Below are 21,835 nucleotides of genomic sequence, written 5' to 3'. Positions count from 1 at the left end.
AGGCAAAGAAACTGAATACACATTTTTCAAAAGGCATACAAATGGCTAACAGGTATGTGAAAAAATGCTCAACATCACTAATCATCAGAGAAAAACAAATCAAAACCACAATGAAATATCATCTGATCCCAGTTAGAATGGCTGTTATTATCAAAAAGACAGAAAATAACAAATGCTGGTGAGGATGTGAAGAGATGGGAACTCTTATACATTGTCAGTGGGAATATAAATTGGTGCAGCCATTATGGAAAACAGTATGGAGATTTCTCAAACAACTACAGATAAAACTACCAGATGATCCAGCAATCCCACTACTGGGTATGCACCCAAAGGAATGGAAATCAGCAAGTCAAAGGGATACCTTCATTCCCATATTTATCAAGGCTCTATTCATGATAGCCAAGAGTAGGAAGCAACCTAAATATCCTTCAACAGATGACTGGATAAAGAAAATACATACACACACACAGCGAAATACTACTCAGTCATAAAAAAGAATGAAATTCTGCAACTTGCAGCAAAATGGATGAGCTTGGAGAAAATTATGTTAACTGAAATATACCAGGCACAGGGAGAAAAATAGCACATTCTCAGTCATACGTGCAAGCTAAAAAAGTTGATCTCATAGAAGAGAGTAGAGTAGTGGTTCCTAGAGATTGGTGGGGGCCACAGAGGAGGGGGATGGAGAGAGGGTGGTCCATGGATACAAAATAGTAGAGAGATAGGAAGAATGAGATTTAGCGTTCTGTAGTAATACAGGGGGACTGCAGTTAACAACACAGTACTGTGTATCTTTGAATAGCTAATCGAGATGATGTTGAATATTCCTAACACAAAAAAGTGACAAATGTTTGAGGTGATGGATATACTAAGTGCCCTGATATGAGCATTGCACCCAGTATGAACGTACCCAGGTATTATATTGTACTCCATAAATATACACTATTATCATGGGTTAATTAAGAAAAATAAATTTTAAAAGGAAAGGAAAGAGAGAAATAGAGAGCAGAATAGTGGTTACCAGAGGCAAGGAAAGCGGGGTGGGGAAGTGTTGGTAGACCACTACAAAGAAACAAAGGTACAGTTACATAGGAAGAATAAGTTCTGGTGCTCTAGGGTGACAATAGCTAATAATATTGTATTATATATTTCAAGATAGCCAGCAAAGAGGATCTTGAATGTTATAACCACAAAGAAATGATAAATGTTTAGGTGATAGATATGCTAACTATTCTGATTAAACCATTATACAATTATATGCATATTGAAACAAAAAGCTATACCCATAAACATGTACAATAAACAAACAATTTTTAAAAAAAACAGTTAAATTTACAGCAATACAGCCTTGAGAAATATGTAAATTCATTTTACAATAATACTTCTTTAAAAGTTTATCATCGTTTGTCACAGAATTGAAATACAAGGCATGTAATGCTATGAAAGGATAATACATTATGTGTATTGTAAATGAACCAGATCTTTTCTCAAATATTTATTCTTTTTGAAGTCCCACTATGTCTGCATGAACATACTTGTTGCATATCTTAAACATTTTTTTCTGTGTGGTTATTTGCAATATTCTACAAAACTCTAAAATATAATCTACCTATTATAGGCAGCTTATTTCAGCATTTTACTGTCAGAAACACTAATCTATATACTTAAATAATTTGTTGAAAATTATTTTCATAATATGGACCAGCATTTAACAAATATGTGAAAATAAGGCCTCCAGAACATTAGAATTTTATTCCTTGACTAGTTCAAATGATTTTATCAGCTGAATTTCTTGAGATGTACAAGGTGGTTTGGTCCTTTAGATGGATTGTGAACTGGAACTTCCTATAATTGTTGTGATATGTACAGAGCTACACAGCAAAGTACTTCATCATGAAAATGAAATAAACAAATATGAGAAAAATATATTTCAGAGTTTCAGGTAACTGAAACTGTTATTTTTCAGACTAGACACTGAAATATTTTTCTACAAAAATTTGTCAAAGATTGTCTGTTTGCTGCACAATGTTCCATTATCAAACTGGGCTACGGACAACGGCCACCTAGCTCCATCCTGAGAAACACCATATATAGGAAAGAGACTCTCACACTGTTCAGTGTTTTCTGGAGCTCTCTGAAGTTGATGTTTTCTGCATAAAAAGGCAAAAATTCTTTTAATTCCCACCATCACAGGATCCTAACTACTATGATGGGATAGAAGAATTACAATAAAAAAATGAAAAAAATTACAGGGATAGAGCCTGCAAAAAGTAACCAAGAAAACCGCACCTTTTGCATACACATCAGTTGTTATGGACAGAAGTATTGTAAGGCTTAGTGCAAGTGTGCCTATCAGTGATGAGGTAAGAAAGCAACCCCACAACCACAGGAACTCTGAGAGAACTGTTCCAATAAGACCATTAATTATAACGTACATTAATACTACTTTGTTAGGAAATTTGAGGTCCTCAAATCCAATATGATGAAGTAAAAAGAAATCCTGCCAAGAGCGGCAGGTTAAGCAGACCTACAAAATCAAAGAACATTGGAATATGCACTTATCTTCTCTGTCTACTTTTCTCTTAATCATAACAACACAGACAGCATAGAGCATGGCTCTAACAAGAAATCAGATGGAACTTATCCTATCTCTTCCAGTAAATTTCTCAGACCCAACAGGTTAACCAGCACAAAACCTCCAATGCTTATAAGTACAGCTAATAGTTTAGAAAGGGTAAATCTTTCTTTGCTGTTACTTGGAAACACTGCAGCAAGGATTAAGGTAAAAAGTCCAAGATGAAGACAAAATATTAACTATAGCAACTTGTGTATCTGAAAATGTTTCCTAATATGATAAATTTGCCAAAGTGCTTCCTAATATGATAAATTAGCCAAAAACCACACAAAGAAAAAAAGTCAATTTTTTCTACTTAAGTTGCAATCAGTTTCCCCACAGGCTTCAGTACAAATTCTTGTTCTTTCACAGTAGGATATGACGTGCAAGACAACATGTACTGGCTTCCAAAACACGGCTTGATGAAAATCGAATCTCCTTATTGCTGAACCTCACAAAAGACTTTCTGAGTTTTTTCAGTATCAGTGTTTGTGCTCTCAGATTTTTTACTCAGAAGATTATGAAATTTCACAGGAACATACAGAGGTTCAGTCAAAGAACTATTCATAGTTGTACCTGTTGTGCAAGCAGCAAAATCACCTTCAGCAGCTGCAAAAAAAAAAAAAAAAAAAAAAAGAAAAGATATGCTACAGAAGTATTTAGCCAAGAAACCATGAATGTAACCTCAATGAATTTCCACAAACTGATCACACCTGTGTAATTAGTGCCAAAGCAAGAAAACAGAATGTCATCAGCCCCTGGAAGCCCTCTTCACGCTTCCTTCAGGCAACAGTCCCCCACCTTCCCCTGCCAAAGGTAGCCCAAAAAAAAAAAAAAAAAAAAAAAAAAAAAAAAAAGCAGCAGACTTTCTTCAGAATCTTCTTGTACACTATTGCCTTCATGGCTTCCAAATAATAAAGTCTAGAAGGTACAGAACACAGATGTTTTTGCAAGGGTGCTAAAGAACAGTTTACTGTACTGAGTAAAAACATAGAAAATAAGTTCTGAGGAGGCCACCCATGTCACGTCAGCAAGTAGGAGAACAACAATCCCAAGAGCCATTCACCTGCACTGAGTGAAATCACTGTTCTGGGAATTTATTTGGTTCATGATAAATACACACACACCGTTTGCAGTCTTGTTTTAAGAGCCTTTCTGAGTTCTTCAAGAGCAATGCCGGAAAATTTGGCATATCTTAGTCTAAAAGGAAGTTAAGAACTCAGCACACAGTTATGGATGCTGGGAAGTCCAAGGTCCAGGGGGCACCTCTGGTGAGGGCCCTCTTGTTGGTGGGAATTCTGTACAGAGTCTGGTGGCAATGGAGGCAATCCCATGGTGAGAATAAGAGCCTTAGTCAAGCTTTCATATCCAGAGTTTTTATTGGGATTTCATTACATAAGCATGATTGATGAATCATTGCTCATATGATTGTACTCAATCTCCAGCACTTCCTTCCCTCCCCAAAGGTCAGACGGATGTCATGTGGCTCAAAGCCCCAACCCTCTAATTGCATGGCTGGTTTTTCCATGGTTGGCTAACCCCCATTCTGAAACTATCCTTGATCCCACCAAGAATCACCTCATTAAAGTAAATTTAGGTGTGGTCCCAGGAACCCACCATGAATAACAAAGACACTCCTACAACTATGGAAATTGCAAGAGCTTAGAAGCTCCTTGCCAGAAACACGGGACAAAGACCAGAGAAATTCTTTATTTTACAACACTATGGGATTCCTAAAATGTTTAGTGGCTCTGCATTACCCTCTAGATAAACCCAAATTTCAACCTTGCCTAGAAAGCCCCTTTCTTGTACCTCCTTGTCTGCCTTTGACACCTTCATCTACCTGCTCTGGCCAGGCTCCTTTGGCTCCAGCTACACTGGACTTCTTCGCTGTCTAGACACACATCCCAAGGTGATGTCCAAGGCTTCTGGGGAGTGAGGTGGTTAACACGAAGGTAGTTATGAGTGGCACAATGCACAAGTGGGTCTGTTGGGTGCTTGCAATGTTCAGTTCTTCAATCTGAGTGCTAGTTACATAGTTCACTTGGCAAAGATTAATCAAGCCATATGCTTATAATTTGAGTATTTTTGTGTTTGTATGATTATTTCAATAAAATGCCCCATTAAAACAAAAACCTCTTCTTGCCCCAGCTTCTTAAGCATTAGAATGCATCAAACACATTCATGCTTATTAGCACATTTATTATCTCAGGCATATGTATAAAGTAATGCTTGTAAAGCCTCTTATTGATCACAATAGTACCACCAAGTGTTCAGAATAGACTGTCAGAGAAATGCTAGCTCCCTCCTCCTGTCCCCTCAGCTAAAGTTGGCTATGAGCAATGAAGTTGCAGAAAGGAAGCAATCAGCATTCTTCAAGAGTTATTTGAATTTAGGCCCCTCACTCTGGAATTCTCAAGGCTGCCCTATGCTCCTTCATGGAGCCCTATGCTGAGATTCAATCAGTGCAGATTCCTATTTTGATGTTCAAATCAGGAGAAGACACATCTGTGTGAGGACCTCAGGCATCTGTATCAGTCAGGATTCTACTGGTTGCAAATATGAGACTGGCATAGAAACCTATGGCTACATAATAAACCACCTTAAAACTTAGTGATGTAAAAGAGTGATTTGTCATTATCTCTCACAGGTGGGAGACTGAACTGGGCTCAGTCAGGCAGGTCTCTCTTGGAGTTTCTCACTCAGCTAGTCAGATGCAGTCTGAGTCATCCGAAGGCTCGACCAGGCTGGACCACCAAGGTGGCTCCCTCACACGGCTGGCTGTCAGCTGGGCATGGAGCTAGGGCTGTGGTTTGGAGGCCTACATACAGCTTCTCCATGTGGCTTGGACTGTTCACAGCATGGCATCTGGACTCAGAAAGGCAGGAAGTGGAAGCTGACAGCCTCTTAGTCCCAAGCCAGGAAATAGGTACAACATCATTTCCATCACATTCTATTGGTCAAAGAAGTCAGAGCCCACCTAGACTTTCTTTTTTTAATAAAAAATGCACAAAACACATCGCATTTCCTATTTTTGTTTTTAAAGCAAATGACAGAGAACCAGTTTGCCAGCTTTACTTTCTTAAACCTAAGTGTAACATTACATATTTGAACAATTGTCTAAACTTACTAAGTTGCCAGCTTTCATGCACAACTAGAAAACATCTTTAATTTTTATTAAACCAGAGATGTAGTACCATTGATGCATTGATATCTTTCAGTATTAAATACTAAAAAGAATGGAAATTATTTCTGCAGAAGATTCATCCTGACGATGTTAACTTCACAGCAGGTTGACTCTACTTGGCTCACATTTCAAACATGATGGAAAAGCAGGCGCAGGCTGGTGTTAGTGTACGATCTTGTCCTACCACTACTAAAGAGTCACAGCTCACCTTGGATTATGTTTAATAAAAAAGCAAAGTGCATACAGAGATTTACAACAACTTTAAAGACAAAAAAATGGTCTTATTATCTGGTCCCAACAATAAACTCAATAGTCTAAGACAAATAGAGGCTCCGATGAGCTGTATATAAATACTTTAGACTAAGTACCATCACACGAAAAGGGGAGTTTACTTGAAATCTTCAAAAAAATGTTCCTGTTAATCCTCATATAGTGCTTGTTATAGTAACATTCCTGTTAAATGTGTGCAGTGAATTCTTGTTATCCAAGCTCAGCGGCCGCTCCTGACATTTATGGTCAAGGACTTTAACTGGCCGTCTTCTTCAGCTTCTACTCTTTCTTGACTGTTCTTGATAATTCTCTTTGTAGTGATTTTTCTGCCATTAACTATTGTAGTAGAAGTTGATACAGATTTGACGTTGTCCATCCCACTCCCACCAGATGACATTGAAGAGAATGAAATGAAGCCCCCATGACCTCGTGACCCAAGTGAAGTAAATCCTGTGTCAAAAGAAGAAAATCCACTTCCAAAAGATGGAAATCCACTAGAAGTGGAATAAAATGACCTGGTGCTTTGACTTCTATCTCAGGAACCCCTTTGATTCCCAAAGATGTCCTCAAATGGGTCTCCAAAGAAGTTGAATGAAAATGGGCCTCTTCCACCAAAAAATTCCCTGAAGACATCATCTGGGTTCTGGAAAGTGAAGCCGATCTCACGGGGGCTGTCAAATGACCTCGCCTCCTCCAGTGCCACTTAATACTTCTTTACACTGTTTGTCATGTATCTGGGTGTCATTTCAGTGCCAGTTTCCGATATGCCTTTTTAATATCCTCAGGCGAGATATGTCCATGCATGTCTAGAACTTCACAATAACCCACCATGTTTCAACAGATCGCTGGAACAAGTTGGAGGATGCAGGTAGCTGGTGGCAGGAAAGAGGGAAGGAGGGGTGGCATCCTGGGTGAAAGAAAGTAAGCCGAAACACTGGGTACCATTCAAGCTTTATTAAAGGAAGAAAACTCCGCAAGGCTGGGCTCAAAATGGTGTAGAGCAGAGGCTAAAGGGAGTGAGAGGGCTTATATGGGTTGGTGGGTGTGAAAAACACAGGTGGAGAGGGGGACGAGGTGCTGGTGTGGAGGATAAGGCTGACAATTGGTGCTGATGTGGAGGGTAAGGCTGATGTAACTAAGATGGGAGGTTACCTCTATGTGGAAGTAGAAGAGTTTCTTTGTCTCAGAAACCATGAGGTTTCTTGTAGGGTAAAGATTGGCAGCCATTTTATACTCAGTATGGTGCTGGCCACCTCCAAGATGGCATTAATCATGACTAAGACGGTGCCGGTTGCATCCAAAATGGCGCCGGTCACATCTTAGATCCATCATTCCTGCCTTTTAAGTATAAAGAAGAGAAAAGGGATGAAGGTCTCATTCTACTGAAGCTACTTCCTGCTGGAGACGGGCAAACATATGGAAAAAAATAAAAGATTTGTGTTGGCAGGTAAAACAATTAGGTGGCGGGGTATTGGTTTTGTGTGGGGAAGGGTCGCTAATTCTGAGGGGCTGATATCCTCTTCGCAGGAACAATTTGGCGACCTTTTGGTTGGTGAAAGTCTGCATATGTTCCTGCAAGAAGTTAGAGAAACACCAAAAGAGACAGGGACCAAAAAAGTAGGATGAGGCACAGTTAGGGGTCCTAGTAGGGGCACAAGACAGAGTATCCAAGGGTTTGGTGACTGGGGCCATCCCCCAGGTGTGTTGTCCCTTGGAATGGTCTGGTTGTAATCTTTTACTGTAAGATTGCCCACTTTTATTTTGTCAGTTAAGATTTATTAGACAATACCCTACCAGCTGAGTTAAGGTGATGTGGGTGGCCACCATACCCAAGAGGACTGAGGTATGGTTGTCTGTAGACCAGTTAGACAGGTTGAAATTAGATATGGGTGTAGCCTGATATTGGGGGAGGGTTGATTGTAGGCAAAGCCAACATCCTCCTGCTAACAAGGGGGACGTATAATCAAGTAAATGGTGGGTGGTGTTGAAGAGCTGTATAACTCAGGGGTCTATTTGGGAAGGATGTCAGGGTCGAGGGAGCTGGAGAGGACATTGGCTTGGCTGGGTGGGAGTAAGGTTTTTAATGATGTGTTTAATTTGTTTTTGACGTGTCTTGTCCTAGAGTCCTCCCCCATCGCTATAACCTAGGTGCATGGTCTCAGTGAAGCACACATATTGGCCTCTTGGAGGGCACTGGGCTCCAGCACTGGGTTCCACCCTTGGAAAGAACCATGCAGTAATTCCTTTTCTCGTGGGAACATGATGTGGCTTTGGACCTATCATAACAGGAAGCTGGAAGATGTGTAATAGCTGTGAAACTAACTTGGATAGTCCCATGTCCGAGTCTAGCCAGTTGCTGTGCACCAATTGTCCATACCGACCCGAAGATCCTGACGTGGGAAATGCACTGTGTGCATGGTGAAGCAGAAACCTGTGTTAATGGTGAGAGATGCAGAAACAGGAGGAGAAAAAAATGTGAGGGCAGAGGGGCTAAGAGAACACGTAGTAGAAAAAAGGAGTAAAGTGTGAATTTGTAAGTGTAATCACAAAGGACGCCCTGCCAGGCTAGCTCCGTCACCCACTCAAGGATGTTGTCCACATCAAAGGAGGCAGGCTGGGATCCATCTCAGATTAGATCCTGAATAAATGATGTGAAATGAGCAAAAGTAGGTTGGGATCAGTCTTGGAGTGGCTTTTGTATGAGCGATGTGAGGTTGGCCTGTAAAAGCGAGAGGATGATTGTCAGGAGGAAAGACTATTGACGGAAGAGTGGAGGTCCTGGAAATTTTTAATTTTGTAGGTCCTAAAATAGACAAAGTGTAAGGAGACATCGGGTTAGGGTTGAGCAGAGGGACCCCCCTGGCTTGGTGTTAACAGATTTTTGGGGGGTAAAGTTGCAGGTGTTCATTTTACCAAGGATAAGTGATACCAAGGGGCCTTTCCTGGTACTTTTACTGCCATGGGGGTGGTGGGAAGTACTGTATAAGGCCCTTCCCAACATGGCGAGAGCGGCTTTGGGATTCGGGTTTTACTGTACACTTGCTGTCCTGGGCTCAGTTTAAAGTCTGAAAGGGTGGTGGAGAAAGGATGAGGTAATAGAAGGTTGGCCTGTTCCCTAGGAAGATCCCTAATGAGCAAAAGAGTAGGGAGATACTGGCCTAAAGGTGACAAGCTGGAAGGGACAGGTCTGAGAGTGAAGGGCCTACTGTACATAAGTTCAAGGAGGCTGAGGCCTGTGGGTTTGCAGGGTGCAGCCTGTAGGCAAGTGAGTGACTGGTGGGGAGGCCAAAATGAGGGATGATTTCTGAGGTGAGAGCATGCGTTACTGCTGTAGCATCCTCTGAAGTGCAGGGGAAAGCCTCAACCCAACCTGAAAAGGTATATACTAAGGTTAGAAGGGGCCGGCCCAGTGGCGCACTGCTACAGTGCGCCACTTGGGAGCATGGCAGCGCTCCCGCCGAGGGTTCGGATCCCACATACAGTTCGGATCCCACATACAGACCGATTCCCGCTCACTGGCTGAGCGAGGTGCGGGTGCGACGCTGAGGGCTGCGATCCCATTGCCGGTCCCGGTCCAGTACGGGCGCGACACTGAGGGTTGCGATCCGTTGCCGGACACAAAAAAAAGACAAAAAAAAAAAGAAGATAGCGTGTCCTTTTGTGTGGAGGCATGTGAGTAAAGTCAATTTGCCAGTCCTGGCCAGGAGTATATCCTCTGGCCTGGTGGGTGGGAAAAGGTTGAAGCAACAACTACACAAAGAACAGTTTTGAGTGATTTGTTTTAGTAACTTGGTCATGTGGGAGAGTCATATAAGGGCTGAAGAAGGTGTAGTAGGGGTTCATAACCTATATGAACCGAATTATGGAAATCTAAAAGGATTTGCTCAGCTTGTGTGGTAGGGAGGACATAGTGACCAGAGAGAGTATACCAGTTGTCCTTCCTCTGTGCCCCCAACTGTTGGAGGTGTTGTGTTTCTTGGAGTGTGTATTGGGATAAGGGCATAGGGGCCATGAGAAGGACTTGAGCAGGAGAGGAAGAGTGCGGGCCTGGTGATTGAGCAGCCTGTTTTGCAGTGAGATCTGCCAGTTTGTTTTCCTGGGCTGTCTGTGGGGTAGTTGGAGCTTTGGTGTCCTCTGCAGTGTATAAGCCCAACCTTCTTCTGGGAGTTGTGCAGCCTCAATAGCCTGTGTTAGATTTACTATGGCAGAACCCACCCCAGGGGTGGGCATGGAGGTGGCACTCCCATCTATGAACTATGTAATGGGATGCGGGGAAATGTGTGGAAAGGGATTGAGAAAGAGGTCTAAGCCTCCATGCAATTGTGTTCTAAGGTTCATGAGTATTTGGGGATGAGAATGGCTGGATTTAAGGGAGGGTGAGGTTTAAAGGAGAACTGGGAATTTTCAATGAAAGTAAGGTGAATAAGTTGTAGGGGGAAGGGGAGAGAATTGACTTGGCCTATGGCTGAAAAGGTCTTGACTGTTCGTTGTCTAAAAGTTAGTTTAGAGCTTTCTTGTGTTAAAAGGGTGGCTGCTGCCCAGGCCTGTAAACAGGGGCCCATTCTTGAGCTGTGGTGTCTAGCTGTTTTGAGAGGTATGTAACTAGGGAGAAAATATCTCCTGCCTTTTGTCCTGACTGCCAATCTTTGGGTTTTGGTGACATATAGGTTAAAAGGATGAGACAGGTTTGAGAGAGATAGAGATGGGGCTGTGAGGAGAATGGCTTTTATTTGCTGGAAGGGAGAATGAATGGGCTTTGTGGGACCTAAGGGAATGGCAGGATCCCCTTTGGCTGCCCCATAAAGTGGTTTTGCTAGCACGCCAAAGTTAGGAATCCATAGGGGAAGGTGCCCTGCGAGCCCCAAGAAAGAAAGGATTTCACCCTTCGTGGTAGGAGTAGGGAGTTCAGAAATTAAACTCTTGTGATCCACCATTATTTCTCTGGTGTTGGGGGGAGGTGGACTTCCAAGTAGGTGACTGAAGGAGAAGAAATTTGAGCCTTGCTGGGGACACTGGATATCCCCTGGAAGCCAGGAAATTAAGGAGAGTGACAGTGTGGGCCTGTGCATCCTCATAGGAGGGGCTACAAAGGAGGAGGTCATCCATGTATTGTATTAAAATGCTAGAGGTGGGGAGAAGTTCAAATAAGTTTTGAGCTAAGGCCTGGCTGAAGAAGTGGGGTCTATCCCGAAACCCCTGGGCCAGTATTGTCCAAGCAAGTTTTTGGGAATGGTGCATGTCAGGATTAGTCCTGTACTAAATGGTATGAGCCATTAGGCTTTATAACCAGAAGGATGGATGTATTGAAAGGCAAGTGGGTAGGCCGTGAGAAATGAGAAGAAAGGAGATTGTGTATGACAGGTTTTAAGCCTATTAGGTGTTTATTATTGATGGGGTACTGTGGGACATTAGGGAACAAAGAGGGATTCCACAATTTAACAAGGATAAGGGAATGGTGCATGGCAATGGAGGGAGAAGAATCTTCCCATACTAGGGATTAACCTTGTCTGAGGGAGAGGGGAAGGTGGAAGCCCCAGGGGCCAGGTCTGGGTTTGGCCTGTAACAAGAGTATTGTAGCTGGAGTTAAAGTGTTTAAGATAACAGTAGCTTTGAATTTGGAAAGAATGTCCCATCCCAGTAAGGGGATTGGGCATTGAGGTATTATTAAATATTTATGTGTGAATTGGGTGTGACGTAGGGTGCAGGAAAGGGTTTGAGTGATCTGTGGGTGGTATTTTGATCCTGTGATCCTTGCTATTGTGATAGAGGACGGGATTGTTGGTCCTGCATATTTAGGAAGGGTAGAGTAAGTGGCCCCTGTATCGATGACAAAAGAGATCAGCTTACCTGCCTCGAGGTGAGTTACCCTGGGCTCACGCATGGTGATCTCCATGGGGGCTTCGTGCCCTGGGCATCATCAGTCCTCCTCCTGGGCAAAGCCTAGAAGCTCTGGCAGAGATGGCTGTGAAGCCAAAGGCTGTGGGTTGGGGACTTGGCCACTCCCTCTCTGGCAAGTGGCACAGTCAGTCCCCCCAGTGACCTGGCTGTTTGCAGTGAGGACAGGTTATGACAGGCCCATGTCAAGTGGCCCAGTTGACTGCATTTGAAGCAGTTCTCGGGTGGCTTGCCCCTAGAGGCAGCTGGCTTTGGAGTGTGTGAGCCATGGATGGCATTAGCCAGGAGCTGGTATTTGGCCTGGTCTCTTTTATAGTTTTTTTTAATATCAGGGGCTGATTGGGTAATGAAATGAGAGTGTAAGTGGGCCATACCTGCAGGGAAGTTTGGCTCTACATGTGTGTATTCATGTAAAGCCTCAGAGAGGCAGGTTAGGAACTCATTAGGATTTTCAGTGGATCTCTGTGTGATTTCTCTAAGCCTGTCATAATTGACTGACTTGTGAGTAGTCTTTTAGAGGCCATGAAGTAGGTGTGTGATCATATTATCCTGGAGGTCCCAATCCCTGTGGCCAGCCTGGTGGTCCCAATTTGGGTCCGTGTAAGGAAAAGCAATGGCTCCCACAGGCTGCCTATTATTTTGAGCATGTATCTCATCTGCCTGTTGGGCTGCTATCCAGACCTATTCCCTGTACATGGACTTGGACAATTCCTTCCATCCTGGCCACTTCATGGAAGGATTATAAAAAGCCAGAGCTGAGGCAGAGTTGTTACCTGATGAAGGGGGAGAAGGAGAGGGGTTCAGTGGCTGAGGGCAAACATCTTGAAACCAGGTAGAGAGAAGAGAGGTAAATATGGAGGGGCTTGTGAAGGATTTGGAGTGTATGGAGGTAGTCAAGGTGGCCCATACAGGTAGCAGAGTAGTCTGATGAATTAAAAGATTAATCCAAGTCCAGAAAGGGGAGGTCAAGGATGAGCTAGGAGAATTTGAGATATAGGACAGTTTTGACAGAGAGAACACATTCAGAGATAGGAGAAGGCTCAAACGTAAAGGAATCTCTCCAGTTTTTTGTTGTTTGGGTGAGTATCTAAACTGCGTGTCATCTTGTGGCCACTGGGATCCATTGTAATGAGGCATTCGAGTTTTAATGTCTCTCTGGAGGCCGAGAAATTGGCCAGGAGACAGCCTGGAGGTGTAGAGCATGGAGTACAGTAGAAAATGAGACATATAGGCTTGGATTGTGAGGATCCCATTTAGAGGATGGGAAAGGGAATGGCCAGTCCTGGTAGGAGAAGAATGCTGCCAAGGAGCATCCTCCCTGGTGTGCATCTTCTTTTCGAGCGAGAAGCTGCCGACCAGCTAATAGAGTGTCCTCCAATAGCTGGGGGGCACAAGAAATGTTCCCCAGGCCAGGTGCCTGGGCTTTGAGAATGAAAGAGAGCACAAGTTTGGGGAACCCGAGATGAGACAGGACTGACCTGCTGACTCACCCTGAATTGAGGCTGATGTTGCATGCATTGGTCTGAAACGGCAAAAGGTGAGCGAGTCCCACATGTACCCAGTTTCAGCAGGTCTGGAAAGGGTAACCAGGAGGCAACCAACCCAAGAGAGGGGATCATCTGACAGTCCGGCCAGGACCCTTCCCAGGTTTCAGCACCAAAATGAAAGAAAGTGAGCGGAAACACTGGGTACCATTCAAGCTTTATTAAAGGAAGAAAAATCTGCCGGGCTGTGCTCAAAATGGCATGCAGCAGCAGCTAAAGGGAGTGAGAGGGCTTATATGGGTTGGTGGGCACAAAAAACTCAGGCGGAGAGGGAGAGGGGCTGCTGATGTGGAGGATAAGGCCGACGACTGGTGCTGGTGTGGAGGGTAAGGCTGACATAACCAAGATAGGAGGTGACCTCTATGTGGAAGTAGAAGAGTTTCTTTGTCTCAGAAACCACGAGGTCTCTTGTAGGGTAAAGTCTGGTGGCCATTTCGTACTCAGTATGGTGCTGGCCACCTCCAAGATGGTGTTAATCACACCTAAGATGATGCCGGTCACATCCAGGATGACACCAGTCACATCCAAGATGGCACTGGTCGCATCTTAGATCCATCACTGGGTCTCTTTGGCTCAGCTGCCTGCCTGGTGGTGGGTCCTCATGTTTTCTGAGCCCACCTGTTGGGAAAATGGAACAATTTTGTCAGGCTCCCCTCGCCTCAGGGCTGGATAGGGGTGGTTCTGCAAATGTGTGTGTGGGTGGAGTACAGGCACCTGCAAGGCAGCGCCACTTTGGCTGGTTTTCACTGTCTTGAGTGCCTGCCCTGCATGGCCATGTTTTTACAGACCTGCAGCTTCCAAGGACTGTGTGGCCAGTTGCCTAGCTTATAGACCTGCATGAAGGGATCTGGTGACCCTGTCTGGCATGGAGGGGTCTGGTGACCCAGCCTGGCATGTGAAGGGTTTGTGACCCAGTCTGTGAATGGGCTTGAGGGGTCTGGGAGCTCCAGACCCAGCCCTAGCTCAATCATCAGCCCAGTCGGTGCAGGATTACCAGCAGGTGAAAGAGCCACGCCAACTAGCATGGTTGCCTAGCTTTACAGTTGGCATCGCAAACAGGGGTATTGGCTCCACAATTGGTGCTGTGAGCAGGATACGTGACATCAGCCTTAGCCTTAACCTCGCAGTAGCCAGACACCACCTAAATTTAAGGGGGAGGGGACAGAAACCCCACTTCTCAAGGGGAGCTCTGTCAATGATTTTGCAGCCATCTCTAATCCTCCACAAAGACACATTATACAAAGCAAACGTATTGGTTTGCCGAACTGGAATGGCCAGGATTTTGAAGTGTGGTTGGATCCAGGAATCCAAGCCAGGTCCTTGGACTTTTCCTGTCTACCTCTGGGCTCTTCAGGCTTTTGCTGGCCTTCAGTTCCAGACATGGGCTCTCCAGGAGACAGCAAGAGTGTGTGCATAGCAGCTCCAGGCTCGCATCGTCCTCAGAGCACTTGTGGAAGGATGAAGCGCTCCTCTCCCCGCGTTCATTTTCCTAACGACGGACCCTAACGACGAGCTCGTTGCATTCCTTTTCCTAACAATGCACTGTGGTGGGCCCTGCTGCCAGCCCCGAGCTAAGAAGCATGTCCAAAGCGAGAGACGCTGGCAGCACGGGTCCTCTGCCCACCCTTGTGCTGGGCGAGGCGGACTCCCTTTGTTGTTACCCCACCTGAATCACACAGAATGTGGGTGACAAGGAGCCTTTTGCTCAAAGCAGGAGACCATGGGGTTATACTGTATCAGAAGTCCCCAGCAATGCCACCTAGGGGCCATACAACCAGCATGAAGTGGCAAAGAGAAGTGTGTGTCTGGAACGCCCAGGTCCCCCTTTCCAGCCCCTGCCCCCAGGTGCACAGCTTCCACTCAACGCCTGGGTTCTCTGCCCGTCTTCCCAGGTCTCCCCTGGCCTGTCTTGCCTCCTTCTCCAGAAGGCCAAGCACTTCCTCTGGCACCCTAGACCCACCCTCTGCTTTCCCTCCAGATGGGTTTATCCTCCCTCCCTTGTCCTCACCCCTCCCCTTGAGTTCAGAGGGGATAACCCTGACTTCTAGGGAAAACCAAGGGAATGCCTCTGGCAGAAGCCAGGGGTCAAGCGGATTCGCCATCAGCCAGTGAGCCTGTCCTATGTGAACACCTTTGGAGGTAGGCACAAAGGCGATCAGAGATCTTTCCCTCCCTGCCTCTCTGTGGCACAGGGAGTCAGCGACGGAGATGCCACCTCTGGAAGAAGAGTCCTTAGGTTTGGAAGGCCATGCTGGCCAGTAGAGGGACAGTCCTGGTTTTCTGCCTTTTGTTCTGGCATAATTATTAATAAAATCCTGTGATGGGTTGAATTGTGGCCTCCAAAACAGTTATTTCCACATTCAAATTCCCAGATCCTGTGAATGTGAGCCTATTTGGACAAAGGGTCTTTGTAGATGTTATTAAATTAAGGACCTTCAGATGAGGTCATCCTGGCTTATCTATTTTTAAGCCAGTTGTTTGTCTTCTTATTATTGAATTGCAAGAGTTCTTTTTGTATTTTGTATACCAGTGCTTTGTCAGATACAATTTTGGGTACTAAGTGTCCTCATAAGTGACAGAAAAGGAAAGAGACAAAGAAGGCCATGTGAAGATAGAGGCAGAGATTGGAGTGTCGCAGCCACAAGCCAAGCCTGGAGCCAATACTGGGAGTCACCCAAAGCCCGAATATGTGAGGAGAAATACTCAAATCCCCCCCTAAGGCCTTCAGAGGGAAGACGGCCCTGAGGCACCTTGGTTTCAGACTTCTGGCCTCCAGAACAATGAGAGAATAAATTTCTGTTCTTTTAAACCAGAAGTCTGTGGCATTTGTTACAGCCCTGGGAAAATAATATAAATCTCCTTTCACTTTCAAATATCTGGGTTGGAATGATGTGCTATATGAAGCCCCCACGAGCATGTGGGGAAAGGAAACAAAAAGCCAACCTGCCAGGCCCATGCCTAACTTAGAACCAGTAGGGGTCCCAGCCCAGTCACCAGCACAGGAGATGGATGTGAATAACTGAATACATGCAGGAGGGGAGTGGCCTAGGTCACAGGTTCTCAGGCACGTGGCAGCATCGGACGCTAGCTGGGGTCTTGGGTCCTGGCCCTCTCTGATCCTCAGTGACATAGCTAACATGCACACTGGCTCATCCTTGGGCTGAGCCCTGGAATCCCTCTGCTCTGGGAGAGAAAAGGAAATTCATGTCAAAATCAGAGCACAGAAAGATTCATGAATATTCATAAGCTGATGTTAATGGCCACTCACTGAAAACCTTGCCCCTCTGAGCACCAATAAACCCAATAAAAGCATGTAAAATAAATGAATCCACAGCCCAGGACACTGAATACCATAGCTCAGAGCATGCCTCTCTGGGGGCAGTTGTTGATACATATTTGCTGAGTAAAACTATTTACCACATCCTTTCTTCTAGAGAAACTGCAGCTGTATCTGGGATGTACAGACAAGTAAAAGCACCACGGTATATGAGGATGGTGGCCAGGCTGTCATCACAGCAGAGCAAATACCAGTGCCATCCTCGGAATGCCCTTGTATTGGCAGATGTGGGTGCCAACTGCAGGAGACAGCCCAGGCGTGGGGCTGTGCAAGGAAGAGAAGGCAGAACTCAGCAAACCAGTGAGGGACACAGGGCAGTGCTCAGGTAAGTCCTGCCCACAGGCAAAACGAATCTGCTGCACCTGTTGGTCCCAAGAAAGCAACAGAGAGGGACTTAGGAGGCAGAAGGACTGGGGACACCAGTGGGGAAGGGAGGGAGTTCTCGAGCCTGAAAAAGAAAGTGACAAATGAAGAAACTAGGAAGTAAATCATAGTTGAGAGTAAGGTGTTCCCCACCTCCTCTGTATGGGTCTGGGTCCTAAGGGACACAGAACCAACAAGATGTGTGTATATAGACACACACACACACACACACACACACAGAGAGCGAGAGAGAGAGAGATTTATTTTAAGGAATTGGCTCATGCAATTGTGGAGGCCGGCAAGTACAAAATCTGCAGAGTGGCCTGGAGACCCAGGAAGAGCTGATAGTGCAGTTCAAGTCCGAAGGCTATCAGGTGCAGAATTCCTTCTTGTTTGTTGGAGGTGAGGCCTTCAACTGATTGGAAGAGGCCCCCCATGGTATGGAGGGCAATCCCTTCTTGACTGCAAATCCACTGAGGTTGATCTCATCCAAAAACTGCTCTCCCAGAAATATCCAAAATAACGTTTGACCAATATCTGGACACCATGGCCCAGGCAAGTTGACGCATAAAATTAATAATCACATCCCCCTTTCCTTCAATCAACTTTATTGAGATATGATTTACATACAATAAAATACACGTAATTTAAGTGACCATTTGAAAATTTTTGACACATTTATACACTCATGCTACTATCACCATTATAATATCTCGAACATTTCCTTTTGTGTGTGTGTGTGTGTGTGTGTGTCTTTTGTTGTCTTTTTCTGTGTCCGGCAACGGATCGCAACCCTCAGTGTCGCCCCCGTACCAGACCGGGGACCGGCAACGGGATTGCAACCCTCGGTGTTGCTCCCGCGCCTCGCTCAGCCAGTGAGCGGGAACCGGTCTGTATGTGGGATCCGAACCCTCGGGCGGGAGCGCTGCCGCGCTTCCCAAGCGGCGCACTATCCAGTGCGCCACCGGGCCGGCCCCTATCTCGAACATTTCCATCATCACAAAAAAATTTCTTCCTGCCATTTTGGAATCCACTCCTACCCATCGCTCCAAGCAACCACTATCTTCTTTCTGTCACTCAACACAAACTTTCCTTTTCTGGAATATCATTTAAATGCAACCAAGCAAAATGGATACATGAGTACCCTTTTGTGTTGATCTTCTTTCATTCAGCAATTTCGGAGCTTCAGCCACATTGTTGTGGGTATTGACAATCTCTTCCTTTTTACTGTTTTTTATTGTTACTATTTCATTGTGTGGCTGTTTAGGTTTTTTCCCAGTTTAGGGCTACAAAATCTGGTACACATATGTGTGTATAAGTTCTTGTGTGCAAATAAACTTTTATTTCTCTTGAGTAAATAGCTAGGAGAGAAATTTGTTTTTTATAGAGGTATACATTAAAATTCAAAGAAACTTACAAGTCTTTGCAAAATGACAATAGAAGTTTGAATTTCCATGAACAATGTATAAGAGTTTCGGTTGCTCCACATCCTTGCCAAAATTTGGAACTGTCGGTCATTGTAAGTTTTGTCATCTAGTGGGTATGCAGTGTCATCACTGTCCCTGATGCTTAATGCTGCTGTGTATCTTTTCACATGTTTATTGGTTCCTCTTTGAAGTGTCTGTTAAAAATTTTCTGTCAACTTTTAATCAAATTGTTTGTCTTCTCATTATTAAATTTCAGGAGTTCCCTTCATGCTCTGCTTACCAGTGCTTTGTCAGGTACATGCCATGTATATTTTCTCCCAGTCTGACGTGCCCTTTCATTTTCTTCATAGTATGCTTTGTTCTTCTTGTTGTTTTGTTTGTTTGTTTGTTTGAAATGTAACCGTTGTACATACCTGTGGGATATAGCATTGAATATCAATACCTGTGTGCAATATGTGATGCTCAAAACAGGATAATTGCTATATTCAACATTACACAATGTCATCATTTTTGGTGGCCCTTTACCAATGTCTTCCTAACCCCATATCCCCTCCCCCTTTCCCACCTCTGATGGCCTCAATTCCAGTCTCTCCTTTTGAAAGTTCAGTGAATTATTGTGATTCTTGTATCATTCTTTCTTTTTTTACTTAGGTGTTTATTTTTTTAGCTCTCACTTATGAGTGAGGACATGTGGTATTTCTCTTTCTGTGCCTGGCTTACTTCACTTAACGTAATTTTCTCTAAGTTCATCCATGTTGCTGCAAATGGCAGAATTTCATTCTTTTTATGGCAGAGTAGTATTCTGTTGAGTATATATGCCACATTTTCCTTACCCAGTTGCCCATTGGTGGACATTTATATTGGCCCCAACTCTTAGCTATTGTTGATAGAACTGTGATAAACATGGGAGTGCAAGTATCCCTTCAAAATGATGATCTCCATTCCTTTGGGTATGTACCTAGCAGTGGGATTGCTGGATGATATGGCAGTTCTATCTGTAATTGTCTGAGGAACATCCATACTGTTTTCCATAATAGCTGCAATAATTTACAACACTAATAGCAGTGGGGGGGGGGGTTCTCCTTTCTCCACACCCTCACCAGCACCTGTTATTCTGTATTTTTATAATTTCCAGTCTAACTGGGATGAGGTGATATCTCAGTGTGGTTTTGACTTGCATTTCCCTGATGCTTAGCTATGTTGGGCATTGTTTCATGTGTCTATTGGCCATTTGTATATCTTCCCTTGAGAAACACCTGTTCAGCTCCGTTGCCCATTTTTTAATTGGGTTACTTGATTTTTTATTAAGTTGTTTGAGTTTCTTGTATATTCTGAATATTAATCCCTTATTGAATGCATAGTTTGCAAATATTTTTTCCAATTCTGTAGGTTGTCTGTTTGCTCTGTTAATTGTTACTTGTGCTGTGCAGAATCCTTTTAGTTTGATATAATCCCATTTGTTTATTTTTTCTTTCATTTCCTGTTTCTTTGGGGTCTTATTCATAAAGCCTTTTTCCAGCCCTACATGTTGAATTGTTTCCCCTGTGTTTTCTTTTAGGAGTTTAATAGTTTCAGGTCTTATATTTAGGTCTTTAATACACTTTGAGTTGATTTTGGTATGTGGTGAGAGGTACAGGTCTAGTTTCATTCTTCTGCGTATGGATGTCCAGTTTTTCCAGCACCATTTATTGAAGAGGCAGTGTTTTCTCCAATGTATGTTCTTGTTGCCTTTGTCACAGATCAGTTGGCTATAAGTATGTGGGATTATTTTTTGGATTCTCTATTCTGTTCCATTGGTCCATGTTTTTGTTTTTATGCCAGTACCATGTTGTTTTGTTTATTATAACTTTGTGGTATAATTTGAAGTTGGGTGGTGTGCCTCAAGCTTTATTTTTGTTTATTTATTGATTTATTTGCTTAGGATTGCTTTGGCTATTCGGGGTCTTCTGTTGATCCATATGAATGTTAGGATTGTTTTTTCTATTTCTGTGAAGAAGGTCATTGGTATTTTGATGGGGACTGCATTGAATCTGTAGATCACTTTGGGTAGTATGGATATTTTCACATGTTAATTCTTCCAATCCAAGAGCATGCAATGTCTTTCCATCTTTGCTGTACCTTCTTTAATTTCTTCTAAAAGTGTTTTGTAGTTCTCATTGTAGTGATCTTTCACCTCCTTGGTTAAATTGATTCTTAGGTATTTTATTTTGGAGTGACTATTGTAAATGGGCTTGCTTTCTTGATTTCTTTTTTTGCTAGTTTGTTATTGGAGTATAAAAACTACTGATTTTTGCATGGTGATTTTGTATCCTGCAACTTTACTGAAATCATTTATCAGCTTTTAAGAGCTTTTTGTAGAGTCTTTAGGTTTTTCTGTATATATATATGACCATGTCATCTGCAAACAGGAACAGTTTGACTTCATCTTTCCAATCTGGATGCCCTTTATTTCTTTCTCTTCCCTGACTACTACTTCCAATAATATGTTAAATTGGAGTGGTGAGAGTGGGCATCCTTGTCTTGTTCCTGTTCATGCAGGATGGTACTAACAGTTTGTCTTATTTGACTTTTATTGTGTTGAGATACTTTCCTTCTATACCTAATTTACTGAAACTCTTTATCATGAAGCAATGTTGAATTTTGTCAGATGTTTTTTCTACATCTATTGAGGTAATCATAAGGTTTTTGTCCTTGATTTTGTTGATGTGGTGTATCACATTTATTAATTGTGTTATGTTGAACCATCCTTACATTCTTGTGATGAATCCCACTTGATCATGGTGTATAATTTTTTTACTGTGTTGCTGCATTCTGACTACTAATATTTTGTTGAGGATTTTTGTGTCTATTTTTATTAGAGCTATTGGCTTGGTTTTTTGTTTGTTTTTTGCTGAATCTTTGTCTGATTTTGTATCAGGGTGATGCTGGCCTCATAGAATGAGTTTGGAAGAATGCCCTCTGTTTCAATTTATTGGAATAGTTTGAGGAGAATTGGTATTAATTCTTCTCTGAAGGTTTGGTGGAATTCATCAGTAAAGCCATCCAGTCCTGGGCATTTCTTTGTTGGGAGACTCCTGATTACTGCTTCAATATCATTGCTTGTTATTGGTCTGGTCAGGTTTTCTATTTCTTCTTGGTTCAGTTTTGGTAGTTTGTATGTGTCCAGAAATGTATCCATTTCCTCCAGGTTTTCAAATT

At 43.5% G+C, this 21,835-nt stretch overlaps 2 pseudogenes; both read right to left on the bottom strand.

Moving 5' to 3' along the window:
- Positions 1-1,987: 1,987 nt before the first annotated feature.
- On the bottom strand, positions 1,988-3,816 carry LOC103600354 (annotated as a pseudogene).
- A 2,475-nt stretch (positions 3,817-6,291) lies between these two features.
- LOC103600353 lies at positions 6,292-7,298 on the bottom strand (annotated as a pseudogene).
- Between the last annotated feature and the right edge of the window lie 14,537 nt (positions 7,299-21,835).

The sequence above is a fragment of the Galeopterus variegatus genome, unplaced genomic scaffold (genome assembly GCF_000696425.1).
Source record: "Galeopterus variegatus unplaced genomic scaffold, G_variegatus-3.0.2 Scaffold3315, whole genome shotgun sequence".
In the NCBI taxonomy this organism is placed as follows: domain Eukaryota; kingdom Metazoa; phylum Chordata; class Mammalia; order Dermoptera; family Cynocephalidae; genus Galeopterus; species Galeopterus variegatus.
This window is presented reverse-complemented; position numbering and strand designations above follow the sequence as displayed.